Source organism: Triturus cristatus, chromosome 9 (genome assembly GCF_964204655.1).
Source record: "Triturus cristatus chromosome 9, aTriCri1.1, whole genome shotgun sequence".
In the NCBI taxonomy this organism is placed as follows: domain Eukaryota; kingdom Metazoa; phylum Chordata; class Amphibia; order Caudata; family Salamandridae; genus Triturus; species Triturus cristatus.
Genome location: NC_140592.1, coordinates 824,305,970 through 824,320,835, shown reverse-complemented (window position 1 = coordinate 824,320,835; position 14,866 = coordinate 824,305,970). Strand labels below are relative to the sequence as shown.

The 14,866-nt window shown below is 45.8% G+C and overlaps 1 long non-coding RNA gene across 1 annotated transcript in view; it reads right to left on the bottom strand.

Annotated features, from left to right (window-relative positions):
* The window catches only part of LOC146798908 (uncharacterized), a 54,644-nt gene that overhangs the window by 20,621 nt on the left and 19,157 nt on the right, over positions 1-14,866 (bottom strand). Inside the window, exon 2 of the long non-coding RNA XR_014969213.1 lies at positions 10,277-10,356. This is a non-coding gene — a long non-coding RNA (uncharacterized LOC146798908). The remainder of the gene's footprint in view (positions 1-10,276; positions 10,357-14,866) is intronic.

Below are 14,866 nucleotides of genomic sequence, written 5' to 3'. Positions count from 1 at the left end.
ACTCTGGAGTGATATTGTACTCCCCGCTTGCTCCATTGAAGTGGTGCCACTGGCTTCCCCCGTGTAGAGACAGAGGAGTGACCAGAGCTCTCAGCTCTATGAGGGCGAAGACAATTGGGGATATGTTACTTGAAGGGAAAGCTAAGACGTGGGAAGAGTTTGAGGGGCCCGACCTTAACGCAACACTACTACACGGATTTCAATTCCACAGAACGAGGCATGCAATGGCAGGTAGCTTAGGAAGTGATTTAGAAGAACTGCCCGAAGTTACACCACTCACATACATAATAAAGGCAGACACTCCAACCAAATTGTGTCATAAATTTACAAATTAACACTTGGGTACCGGGAAAACTTCTGTACCAAGGCGAGACTTGCTTGTCAAACTGCTTTAGATAGAGAACTAGACGATGCAACTTAGAGGTATTGCAGCGAAAGCTCGAAGCGGATCTCGCTGAATGGGAGACATAGGCTTATCCATTTTAAATTCTTAAATAGAATGTACTACACACCGGAGAGGCTATGTTGATATGGATTGCATGACACAGCTAAGTGTGATCGTTGTGATGAAACCCAGGTGGATTTTTTTCACTTAGCTTGGATGTGTCCTGGGATAACTAACTTTTGGGCATTGGTGTTCAGAGAACTGAGCGAAATCATAGGCAAGCAACTTACACCTGATCCTATTCTTGCTTTGTTGGGGTACTCTAAGCCACTTCCAAAGGCAATTCGTAGGTTGGTAGATATGGGTTTGGTAATTGCTAGGCAAAGAGTGGCAAGATGCTGGTCAAAAGGCCCAATTCCTACTATTGCAGATTGGAGCAGAGACATGGTGTATTGCAGCACGCAAACTGAGAACTATAGCAAGCTTCTCCCTCCGCGTAGCCATCCTAAAAAATTTGGGGTTTGTATAAGACATTTCTGCTGACTAAGAGTGGGGCGGCTGGTGGGGAGGAGGTAACTATGTGTGAGGAAGAGGAGGTTGTGGCGCAATAACTTTGGGATGTCACTGAATAATAAGTGGGGGACCGAGATGCTAGACCACAAGCCATTGCCGACATAGCAGAAATAGCAAGTACCTGGGGGCCCTAAATCGCAATGAGAGTAGACTGTACTATGAATCGCGTTATAAAAATGTCGCTGAAACTGGCGGTCCTTGCTGATAATGTGCATTGTAAGATACCTGCCGATAAGACTGACTGTGAGCTGCTATAATGCGTTTGTTTTTCTTTTGTACAAACCTGTCATTATGTTGAAAGGTGTAAAGTCTTTGTTATGCAAAAAATGTCAATAAAGTATTAACCCCTTCGCTGCCAGGCCTTTTCCCCTCCTGTGCCACGCCCTTTTTTGGCTATTTGGGGTAGTGCGCGCTGAGGCCCCTGTAACTTTTTGACCACATAAGGTATCCACGCCAAATTTGCGTCCTTTTCTTCCAACATCATGGGGATTCTGAAAGTACTCAGGGTTTGTGGATTCCCCTGGAGGGGTCACAGAAATGAGCCAAAATACAGCAAAATTTAGGTTTTTTTGAGTAAAATGGGAAAAACGGGCTGCAAATGAAAGCTTCTGGGTTTTTCCCTGCAAGTGTTATCAAAAAAGGGTTTGTGAGGCTGAAATCACCATTTTCCCAGCTTTTAGGGGATACCAGACTTTTGTCAGAAACCCAACATTTTTTACACAATTTTGGCATTTTTCTGGGACATAGCCTATTTTTGCTATTTTTTGTGCTTTCGACCTCCTTCCAGTTAATGGTAGAAATGGGTACAAAAGCAATAATGGATCCTGGAACACTATACATTTTAGAGAAGTAGACAAAATTCTGAATTCAGCAAGGGGTCATTTGTGTAGATCCATCAAGGTTTCTTTATAGAAACAAACAGTTAAATATAGGATAAATTGAAAATTTGTTGAAAAAAAGCGCCTTTTGTGTCAACGTTTTCACCTGTAACTTCTTGTAATTATCACAGTTCTTTGAAAGCAATGTACCGTTACATCCGCTGGACATTACTGGTTGTGGGGATATACAGGACTTGTAGGTTCACCAAGAACCCGACGAACCCAGAGCCAAAAACTGAGCAGCAACTTGCAATAGTTTTTTATTATGTACCGGGTATATAGTAATTATTCTGTAAAAATGTGTACATGGAAAAATCGGATTGAAAGACACCTATGTATTTCTGAAATGGGAACAAAATATAGAGTTTAGAAACAGTAGATATTTGCACATTTCCGAATTTGGGAATACTCATACTAGCATGAGAATTATCAGTCATTTTTTAGAATGACTTCTTTTTTACACAATGTCTTTCATTTGGAAGGCAGAAATGCATCGAAAGTCAATAGGTAATAACAGTTCCTTTACAAATCTGAATTACCCTAAGTCTACCGATAAAAATGGTACCTCACTTGTAGGGGTAGGCATAGTGCCCACGACAGCAAATGGCTCAAAACCCAACGTGAACACACCACATTTTCACAATGCAAAATTACCCATTTTTAGCAAAGTGCCTAGCTGTAGTTTTTTAACCCTAGCTCTGCCGGTACCTAGGGAAACCTAGCAAACCTATACATTTTTGAAAACTAGACACCGAGGGGAATCCAGGATGGTGTGAATTGACTGCCTCCCACCAGGTTCTGTTACCCAGAATCCCTTGCAAACCTACAAAATTGCCAAAAAACACTTTTTCACCACATTTCTCTGGTGGAAAGTTCTGGAATCTGCATGGATCCACAAATTTCCACCCACCCCGCGTTCCCCAAAGTCTTCCGAGAAAAATGGTACCTCACTTGTGTGGGTCAGCCTAGTGCCCGCGACAGGAAACGGCACAAAACGCAACGTGGACACACCTCAATTTCGCTGTGAAAAATGACCCTTTTTTGGCAAAGTGCCTAGCTGTAGTTTTTGAACCATAGCTCTGCCGGCACCTAGGGAAACCTAGCAAACCTATACATTTTTGAAAACTTGACACCCAGGGGAATCCAGGATGGGGTGACTTGACTGCCTCCCACCAGGTTCTGTTACCCAGAATCCCTTGCAAACCTAAAAAATTGCCCAAAAAACGCATTTTCCCCACATTTCTCTGGTGGAAAGTTCTGGAATCTGCGTGGATCCACAAATTTCCACCCACCCCGCGTTCCCCAAAGTCTTCCGAAAAAATGGTACCTCACTTGTGTGGGTCAGCCTAGTGCCCGCGACAGGAAACGGCGCAAAACGTAACGTGGACACACCTCAATTTTGTAGCGAAAAATGACCCTTTTTAGGCAAAGTACCTAGCTGTAGTTTTTGAACCATAGCTCTGACGGCACCTAGGGAAACCTAGCAAACCTATACATTTTTGAAAACTTGACACCCAGGGGAATCCAGGATGGGGTGACTTGACTGCCTCCCTCCAGGTTCTGTTACCCAGAATCCCTTGCAAACCTAAAAAATTGCCAAAAAAATGACTTTTTCCCCACATTTCTCTGGTGGAAAGTTCTGGAATCTGTGTGGATCCACAAATTTCCACCCACCCTGCATTCCCCAAAGTCTTCCGATAACAATGGTACCTCACTTGTGTGGGTCGGCCTAGTGCCCGCGACAGGAACCGGCGCAAAATGCATCGTGGACACACCTCAATTTCGCAGTGAAAAATGAAGCTTTTTTGGTAAAGTGCCTAGCTGTAGTTTTTGAACCCTAGCTCTGCCGGCACCTAGGGAAACCTACCAAACCAGCACATTTCTGAAAACTAGATACCCTGGGGATTCCATGGAGGTATGGCTTGCGTGGATCCCCCAACGTTTCCTTACCCGGAATGCCCTGCAAACCTCAAATTTAGCTGAATAAAATCACCTTTTTCACACATTTTTGTGTGGGAAAGTTGTGGCATCACCGGGCTGACACAAATTTCCTACCACCCAGCGTTCCCCCGGGTCTCCCGATAAAAACGGTGCCTCACTCGTGTGGGAGGCCCAAGTACCCGCGACAGGCAAGGGCCCAAAACGTATTGAGTCAACATGAAAATTGCCTACATCAAAACGACCTGGTTTTGCAAGGGGGGTCACCTGGAGTTTTGGCCTGGTGCTCGGCGGCCACCTAGGGGAACCTACCAAACCCACACATTTCTGAAAACTAGACACCCGGGGATTCCAGGGAGGTATGGCTTGCGTGGATCCCCCAACGTTTCCTTACCCAGAATGCCCTGCAAACCTCAAATTTAGCCAAAAAAATCACCTTTTTCACACATTTTTGTGTGGGAAAGTTGTGGCATCACCGGGCTGACACAAATTTCCTACCACCCAGCGTTCCCCCGGGTCTCCCGATAAAAACGGTGCCTCACTCGTGTGGGAGGCCCAAGTACCCGCGACAGGCAAGGGCCCAAAACGTATTGAGTCAACATGAAAATTGCCTACATCAAAACGACCTGGTTTTGCAAGGGGGGTCACCTGGAGTTTTGGCCTGGTGCTCGGCGGCCACCTAGGGGAACCTACCAAACCCACACATTTCTGAAAACTAGACACCCGGGGATTCCAGGGAGGTATGGCTTGCGTGGATCCCCCAACGTTTCCTTACCCAGAATGCCCTGCAAACCTCAAATTTTGCCAAAAAAAAATCACCTTTTTCACACATTTTTGTGTGGGAAAGTTGTGGCATCACCGGACTGACACAAATTTCCTACCACCCAGCGTTCCCCCGGGTCTCCCGATAAAAACGATGCCTCACTCGTGTGGGAGGCCCAAGTACCCACGACAGGCAAGGGCCCACAAGGTATTGAGGCGACATGAAAATTGCCTACATCAAAACGACCTGGTTTTGCAAGGGGGGTCACCTGGGTTTTTGGCCCGGTGCTCGGCGGCCACCTAGGGGAACCTATCAGAAATGTGTGGGTTTGGTAGGTTCCCCTAGGTGGCCGCCGAGCACCGGGCCAAAAACCCAGGTGACCCCCCTTGCAAAACCAGGTCATTTTGAGGTAGGCAATTTTGATGTCTCCTCAATAGGTTTTGGGCCCTTGCCTGACACGGGCACTAGGCCTACCCATGCAAGTGAGGTACCATTTTTCTCTGAAGACTTTGGGGAACGCAGGGTGGGTGGAATTTTGTGGACCCACGCAGATTCCAGAACTTTCCACCACAGAAATGTGAGGAAAATGTTGTATTTTGGACACATTTTTAGGTTTGCAATGGATTCTGGGTAACAGAACCTGGTGAGAGCCAGTGAAGTCACCCCATCCAGGATTCCCCTCAGTATCTAGTTTTAAAGAATGTATAGGTTTGCTAGGTTTGCCCACGTGCCAGCTGCGCTAGGGCCCAAAATCCACAGGCATGCACATTGCTAAAAAAAATCCGGAGTCCAGTGGCCTTTCTGCCGCCCTGTGGGGGGGACTCGGGGAAGGGGGTTTCATCCTGATATACCCCTAAAGGGGCAGAAATACTGTGGCTATTTTTTGTGGGGGTGGGGGCACTGGTATGACCATTTTGGGCAGCCCCCACGCATAATAAAAGCCTTCGTACTCGCTGGCGCCTAGTGGGCTTTCTGCCCCCCCAGGGGGCAGATCAGGGGCCACTGCCACCATCTGCCCTCCCGGGGGGGCATAAAGACTGGAATTTATCTGGGGGTGGGGTGGGGTATTGTCATGCCCATTTTGGGGAGCCCCTACCCCATCACTAATAAAACAAAAAAATCCATGGTTTCTAGTGGGCATACTGCGCCCCCAGGGGGGGCCAGATTGGGGGCTACAGCTCCCATCTGCCTCCTTGGGGGCAGAAAGACTGTCTTTTGTGGGGGGGGGGTAGGGGCATTGGCGTGCCCACCCTAAAAACAATTGCGCAAAAAATATCCCTAGTGTTTAGTGGGCTTTCTGCCCCCCCCGGAGGGGCAGATTAGGGGCCAATGCTCCATCTGCCCCCGGGGGGGCAGAAAGACTGTAATAATTGGGGGGTGGGGTGGCGGCATGGGCCAGCCCGTTTTGGGCAGCCCCCACCCCTATTTTTTGGGGTTTGTTTACAAATCCCTGGTGTCTAGTGGTCTTTTTGCCCCCCGGGGGGCAGAAAGGCTGTAATGGTGGCGGGTGGGTGGGGGCATTGGCATGCCCGTTTCGGGTAGCCCCCACCCTAAAAAAAAACTGAAAACAAATCCCTGGTGTATAGTGGGCTTTCTGCCCCCCCGAAGGGGCAGATTAGGGGCCAATGCCCCATCTGCCCCCTGGGGGGGCAGAAAGACTGTGATTATTGGGGGGTGGGGGCATGGGCCTGCCCGTTTTGGGCAGCCCCCACCCCTATTTGTATTTTTTTGAAAATTCCCTGGTGTCTAGTGGGCTTTTTGCCCCCCCGTGGGGCAGATTGGGGGCTACTGCTCCCATCTGCCCCCCAGGGGGGGCAAAAAGACTAAATAATGCCCAAATTATTTGGGGGGAGCAAAGGCGCTTGCCCAAGGGGCCGCTCCCCCCTCCCTGGTGTCTAGTGGGTGGATCCCTGCTTGGGGATCGCCCTCCTGTGGCGATCCCCAAGCAGGGATCCACTGGGGAGGGGTACCATTGGAAAGGGGAGATTCTCCCCTTTCCAACAATACCTCTCCCGTCTTTCTACGTGCTCAGGGGGCTGAGATAGCCCCCTGAGCACGTACAAAGTGAAACCTGAAATGAGCCTCTTGGCTCATTTCAGTTTCACTTTGACGTTGGCGCGACGTGTGCGCCGATCGTCATTACAGTGAAAGGGGGGGCCTCGGGTGCTGGGGAAGCTCTTCCCCAGCTCCCGAGGCTATTTGCAGTAAAAGGGAATCCCTCTGGTGCCCGCACCAGAGGGATTCCCCAGGGAATGCCTCATGACGAGCTGGACTCGTCATGGGCACACAAGGGGTTAAACAAAAAAAAATAAACAAAAAAAAAATAAGAAATGGGGCCCGTGATAGTTTCATTGTATGTCGTGAATTTAATGTCACTTTCAAGCTCCTTGATCATTCAGAATTGGTTATCACAGAGTAAAAGGACAGTAAGTCTGGGAACTGACCTCCGATAGGACTTCACTCTCTTCTTTTCTATTATTCCACTCCGTTCGGTTCTTTTCCTTGTAGCACTTTTAATTGATAGGAGATAACTGGCTCCCCTCGGTTTTTAATTAGTTTATTTCCTTTTCTCACCTTTTAGTTTATTGTTATTTTAGCTTGCCATTTCTTTACCAGTAGCTGTGTGCAGGGAAGAAAGCTTTCCTAACGTGCGTTGGGTTTCTGGGCCCCAGTTGGTGTTTCTCTGCCCGCCCCACCTCTGTATGGATTGGTTGGAGAATAGACACGCCCCTCTTGAGGCAGGCTATTTCACTATGGCCGATGCAAGGAGGCACTGCTGGCATGCCAAAGGCATGTCAAAGGCAAGCCTGTTTTTGCCCGTCTGCGCCCATGCAGGTGCTGGGGCCAGAACACCAGCCCATTTTAATCCCCAGAGAATGTGCTTCTCGACCTCTGAACTTAAGAAATTCGCTCCTGCCTTACCAATGGGTTGCTGTAACCCGTTCAACGTAGGTGATTCACCTCTCATATGCAGCTCTTGCAGCTACAATCCCAACTATCTTCATGATGGCCCTAGGAAGAGTAGCCTAGGACCAACAGGTTCCAGAAACTGCCTAACAATTAATTGTCGATCCCTGACTAAACACAAACACAAGACTTTTTACATCTTCAATGATCAACAACCGGATGCTAAAGTTTTCACGGAGACGTGGCTCACGGAAGCATCTGCCCCAGATATCCTAGATGCAATTCTGAGTGGCTATATCATTGTAAGGCGTGATTGCCCCACCCAGCGAGGAGGAGGCATTGCAATTATTTTTAAACAATACTGGAAGTTCTCTTTTAACAAGGTGGATTTAGCTGAATTTGAGGCAGCTCTTTTTTCGCTAATGTTTTCTAGCATTTGTACATTAAAAAGCTCATAATTTATCGTCCCCCACCCCCAGGTCAGCACCCAATTTGATATCAACCCTCGCAGACACCATCTCACAGACTTCTCCAAACCATAATAAGCTGATTATTCTAGGTAACCTTAATGCATACTTTGAGGAGAGCTCTTGCAAAAGGGCTAGATCCCTGATTAGAGACATAGAGGCCCTACATCTTGTGCAACAAGTCTCTGGACCTATTCACATGAAGGAACACACCTGGACCCCAAATAATCAGTGTGGTCTGGTAAACTTTACCATTCTTTCTTTAGATGAACTACAAGGGCTGTTCTTAAAAAATAAATCAGGATCTCCTCTTGACCCAGCCCTGCCAAAGATACAGTGCCTAGCCATGACCTCCATCCTCCCCTACCTAAGGCAACTGATTACTATGTCACTTCACTCAGGGTGTGTTTCCCAGAAATGGAAGCACGCAGCTGTGCTCCCCACCCACAAGATACTTACTTTAGTTCCTATGATCTTGGAAAATCTGAGTCCCATCTCTCTCCTGCCCATCTTTTCAAATATTCTGGAAAAACACGTTAATAATCAACTGATGTCTTTCATAGAATCTAATGACTTGCTTCATCCCTCCCAATCAGGATTTAGGGCAGCTCATTCCACTAAGTCAGCTTTCTTACTTGCATCCGAAACGTTGAGACAAAGTGCTGGTGAAGCTCTCACCTCAACTTTGATATTGCTAGACCTTAGCACGGCCTTCAACAGTGTATCCCATGGCCTCTTGATTCAGAGGCTGGGGGAATGTGGTGTCTGTGGCACGGCGCTATGATGGCTGGCTTCTTTCATGTTTGATTGCACTTTCCAAGTTGCTCAGAGGCCTTTTGTGTCAGAGACTCTATCTCTACCACCAGGAGTTCTGCAGGGCTCTATTTTGAGCCCCACTCTGTTTAATATTTACATTCGGCCCCTAGAAGAGATCATTGAAAGACACCAGGTTAAATTAGTGTCATATGCCGATGACACTCAATTGATTGTGACTCTTTCCCAGACTGGTGATGAGTCAGTGAAACAGTTTAAATTCTGCTTGGCGGAGCCGGCCTCATGGATGGCAAATAGCTGTTTGAAGCTCAACGCAAAAAAAAGCAGATTCTCATTGTGGGTAAGTCCCAATCTATATGGTCAACTGCCTGGTGGCCAGATGCTCTAGGTCAGACTCCTGAATCCGAGTCCAAAGTTAAGAACTTAGGGGTGTAGTTTGATTCCAAACTAACCTTTGAAATCCAGATCAGCAGCATAGCAGGGAAATGCTCCAGAACACCTAAAACTTAAAGAAAGACCCTGGATTTGCCCCGGATAGAATCAAGGAAAACCATTGTCATGCTCTGTTAACATCACAGTTAGACTTCTGTAACATCTTGTACCTGGGAGCTACCAAGGAGAGTCTGAAAAAGCTTCAAAAAGTACAAAATGTGGCAGCCCAGCTAATCCTCAATCTGCCCAGAAGGGAATTAGTATTGACAGCCATTGCACCCCTCCAATGGCTCCCACTGGAGAAACAAAACAGTTTTAAAGCCAAGTGCTTCTGCCACAGACTCCTCTCCCAGAAAGGCCCTAAATATCTGTGCACTATGATACAGCATGGCGCGATCTGAGATCCTCTAAAGCTAATTTAACACTTGTCCCCTGGGTCTTTCAGGACAGACTAGCGTCTTGCTCTTTCTACTTTCTGACCGCCAAAGCCTGGACTTTGATACCAGTACAGCTGAGAGCAGAATCTTCTGAAACAAAGTTTAGGAATAAACTTAAAAACTGGCTATTTAGCTCCACTTGGTATCTGATTGTGCTTTTTCTAAAATCTAGATTCTTCCGTTTCTATAGCCTAAATAGGTCTTGGTCTTGGTGTAACCAAGCACTCTACAAATCACTTATTATTATCCTTTAAGCAGGGTATCCTGCAATTAGACCTCACACTAGTAAAAAGATGGTCGCCCCTTTCTACCAAGATTCCGGCGACAGCAATAGATTTAGGACTTAGAGCATGTAATGGATGCTCCCCCTCAGATGTAGCAGGTGTGCACACTTTTAAGAGTCTAAATCAATCAAGTAGAATAGATTATATTATGCTACATCTCCAACAGTGGCCACATATGGTAGACATAATGGTCCTTGAGAGAAATGATAGTGACCATAATATCCTTTATCTCACAATGAGAGAGAATTGGCTAATCAAACTCAACTTTATTCGGTCATTTTAATATAGAGAACAAACGTCTGATACAATAATATACAACAAATCACAATAAAACATTATAAATTCATTTAAAATTGTTGTCTAACAATAAAATCAAAATGCAAATAAAACATGATCACCTAGTACAAAACATATGATATCATCAATTTAAAAACCTACCTACAAACTTCTGATAGAAGAAACAGTCCATAGCAGTACAAGAATGTCTAGGCAGCAGGAATGGCATAGTGAAGATGCATCTAAAGCCAAAACATACAAAAGGCACACAGTTGTATGGGGAAGCAATTTCCTCGCTTTTAGCACCAGCTTCAGAAAGGTATAAATGTTAATTGCAATCTCCTCTTAACCAATAGTTTGTAGGAAGTGCAATGCCTCTGTGCAATGGCATAAGGAATAATTAATAAAGGCTTTAAAACAGAAGACCTATAATAAGAATAAAAAGTGCAAAAACAATTACACATAAAGTGCTTTGTCCTGATTTTTTATCGCAAGGGCAGTGTGAAAGTTCTTGCAACCAATAATTGCACCGGGGGAAGGTAACTAATCTATGAAATAGACTAAGTCAGAACCTAAGTATGATAAAATGCTGATAGTGCTATGCATCGAACAACAAAAATGGTTGGATTTTTTTTCTAAGTGGCCTGTATTTCATATATAAGACAACAGAGGTGAGTTCTGATACCCTTGCCTATCTCGCATTCTCAATATGACAACAGAGGTGAGTTCTGATACCCTTGCCTATCTCGCATTCTCAATATGGGTGTAGCACATAGCTTGAAGTGTTTTTTTTCTATCATAGGCAAAGTTCGTATAGGGTCTTCAAACAGTTCTTGCCTAGCCTAGGTTGTGACAATGTCCCTAATTCCCTCTGCCAGGGAATCTCTAGATCTCGAGACAGGGTCAAACAATCCTCAATTATTGTTCTATTTAGGGAGAGGGTCTGATTGACACAAACCCTCCACCATAGCATCATTGGTCGGGTTCTTAAGATATCTTCCAGCTGTGAAATGCCTAGTACCCTATGACTGATAAAAGAGGCGATGGATGGTGGGAGACCCAGTAAATAATAAGTACATTTATTTTGCGTGACCTGTAGAACGATGCCCAGAACCCTGCCCCACACATTGCTGTATCGACAAATTTTGCTCAGTAAATAGCCAGCATGTGGGCGAGCAAATATTTGCCTAATTTGGTAGCAAAAGAGAAGGCAGCATTAACACTCCTTGCTAGTGGTTTATTCCTGATTTCTAGTTGCCAAGATCCCCTGCAATTAAATGCTGACCATAGATGAAAAGAAATTACCACATGCTTTACAGGAGTGGCATGGAGCTTGAGGGTTGGGTCAGAGTCCTCCCTGAATACAAAGGACTTTTTGGTGTTGATCATCATGTCAAGCTCCTTCGTACAAGATGCAAAGGCATCCAGGGGTGATGCAGTGCAATTGGTGTGCAGAAGATAATAACAGGATTGTCAGCATATAATAGAGCTTGTTTGGGTGCTATCCAATCTGGAGCATGATTCCACAACATTAATACTAGCTCCCTCTCCAAATGATTAATATAGAGGGACAATAAAAAAGGCGCAAAGACACCCTTGCCTAACACCTCTGCTCCTAACACCTCTGGGTGCCCTAAGCTTCTTGGAGCACTCTCCCCAGCCCAAAACTCACTACAGCACTGGACTTACAGTAAATCTCTCTGATGGTATTAATAATGGATCTGTCAGTGTCCAGATCTTACATTATACACCACAATTTGGTGTGGGAAACTTGATCTAAGGTGATGAACAGATCCATGAAACCCAAGTGCAGTGTACCACACTTTGTGATTGTGTATTTCCCCACAAAAAGGCTGAGGTTTGTTAAAATTGATAGAATCAATACCAATGGTTATAAGAACGAAATGGTATCACTATTATGAAATTTGCCTGTCGTGCACTCTCCACCAACTGCGTCTCAGAAATACGTGGTAAGGCAGGCTCTGCGACTTTGGCCTGAGGTTACTGATTGACAGGTCACAGGTAGGGTTGCACGTAGCTGACAGACAAATGCGCAAACATTAAATTCAGGTCAGTCCCCCTGATAGGTGCAGCGACACCACAATGGTCCAGGGAGATTGGCCGCAATAAAGCATACATGGCCAGAGGGATATGCACATTCTGAAAACACCAAAAAGATGTCACATTAAGTTAGGAACACGCAGGCAATCAGGACATAGCACACACAGTACACTTGCCCCTCATGCAGGACATCTGGACAAGTTATCTACTGGCTCTCATTGTGTCCAAGCAAGGTCTACCTGCATTTGTTATCAGGGGCCTTATTTAGGACTCCAAAGACAAGGACCACATTCTTTTACCAAAATAAAGATTGACAGAAGTACTTTATGATATACAAAGAAATGTGTAAAACCCTGTTCAGAGTGATTGTACTTTAAGATAGTCCTCAGGCCCACTCCTGTAACTTTGCTCCCGGCCTAAGTGTTTAATTAAACCAACTGTTCCTGTTTTGCCAAACACTTTTTGTCTTTTGTTTTTTCAAGGTAAATTCATATTCGAGCAACATTTTGGTGATCCAGCCAGGAGAGATTGGTACCTCAGACCAGACTGCAGCTGACGGACAGGGACTCTGCGAAGATAGATTCACAAGATAGATTCACATTTACGCAGCAAAGAAGGTGAGCAGACACCGTCATTGATTGGAAGTTCTGCCAAATCCGCGGGGTGGAGGTCTGTCCTGAAGCCACCGTCAGTGGGCAAGAGGCTACGTCTAATCCTTAGTCTAAGCATTTGGAATGTTAAATGGTAGCTGCACTTTCAGTCGATAACCTTCAAGTATTGCCCGGCGGTAATCGCCTCTTATACCATTCGATGATTAACCAACAAAAGAGGCAGGCACCGGAGACTGGAAGGCAGGAAACAAAGTTTTATTCCGTCGGAGCAGAACACGTCAGATCGGACAGCAAGGTATCGTTTCGAGGTGCTCTACCCACATCTCTGAGGCCTGGCCTCTTATACACAGGTTTATTGCTTTATTACACGTGATACATTCTTGTTGAGACTTTGATGTACGGAAAGACATCCTTGGAATCCCCGCTTCAAGCTTGTTCCCACACATATCTACAGTAGCGGTCCCCACCCCACCCACAGTAGGAGATGGCTATCACACAGCTGGACATTCCACCAATTCCCGGGGGTGTGTGCGACTGGTCGGGTCCTAGGGGGTGGGGGCCTTGATCTACTGTAATCCCTTTGATGTGAGGCGGTTCCCTTACAGTAGGGGCAATAAACTGCATCCGCAGGGCTAGGTGATGGCCTGGGATCGGTTCGGACAATCAGGCGCAGAGGAAGGGGGTTATCAAAGGGATGTGTGACCATGTATGGGATGAAAGGAGGTGTTGGTCAGGCGCGGGATGTGGTTCCATGGCAGGGTCGCGCAGAAGGAGAGGGTTTATGGCCCATGTATGAGAGAGCGGGGGTGGCCGGTTCGCGGAGGACGTTTGCAGCGCCTGAGGGGCACGCTGGTGCTCGGCAATGAGACCATGGTGCCTAAGATGGCCGTCGTGCATTTTCTGCGTGTGGTGCTTGGAGAGAGACAAGATGGCGCAGATAATGTTCAGATACGAACTAAATTTCCACAGGAATTTGGAAGAAGTGCAAAAACTAACCTGAGCACTCTGCTACTGAGAGAAATCTGACACGTTACCTATTTTAATGTGTCCAAACTGAGTAGAAGCAAGGCGGCCTTGGAGGTGTTCCCACAGAGGTCTCCTTTTTTCAATAGTCAGCACGCTAGGAAAGGTAGGAAAAATATGCAACAGGGCTATGCTCAGTACCATGCATTTGCGTCAATACCGACAATGTGCAGCCTTTGCGCTCATTGCAGAATAGAGTAAAACTTTTGTTAAAGTCGGTCCTTCCAAATTCCGGTGCTCGGCAAAGACTCTCTCACAGTTCATTAAAAGAGCGCATGCATTTATTATTCCACGGAACTGGATCTGACACATCCTTATGACTAAGCCTTCGAAGTGACTTGGCTGTCAATGAGAAATTTGGAATCCATTGTCGAAAATAGCTAATCATTACCAGGAACATGCAAGCATTTTTCTGTGTGCTTGGTATATTCATCTGCAAGATTGCAGTGATCCTGTCCTGTGATACCTTTCTGGCTCTTTTTCAATGTGATGTCCTAAGTAGAGGACTTCTCACCTGTAAAATTGTAATTTGGCTGATGACACTTTATGTCCATTTACTGCAAAATGATTTAAGAGTGCAATGGTGTCGCAATGGTACCTGATGCTACCCTAGGTCGTCAATGTACAGAACTAACACAGGGTGATTTGGCTTCACTAGTGATTCCAGATTCTTTTTCAAAATCTGATTGAAGATGGAAGGACTTTCTGCATACCCTTGTGGAACTCTGCACCATACCAAGCCACGATTTCCAAACCGGAAAGCAAATAAAAATTGGCTATTCTGGTGCCAGGGAATGCAAAAAAAGGCTTGACAGAAATCTGAGAGAAAACCATTTAGCTTCACATGGGATTCTACCAAAGATTTAATTTTGTTTGCTAATCTCAGTGTGGGGTCTGATTGGAGGATCTCATAGCTTTATCCATCTGACAGTAGTGGGATGTACTCTGTATGATACATGATCCTAATCTATAATCACTATCTCTCCCCCTTTATCCGCAGGTTTAATAACCAGGTCTGTGTTCTTTTTAAGGGTATCAAGAGCATGTTTCTCATCTT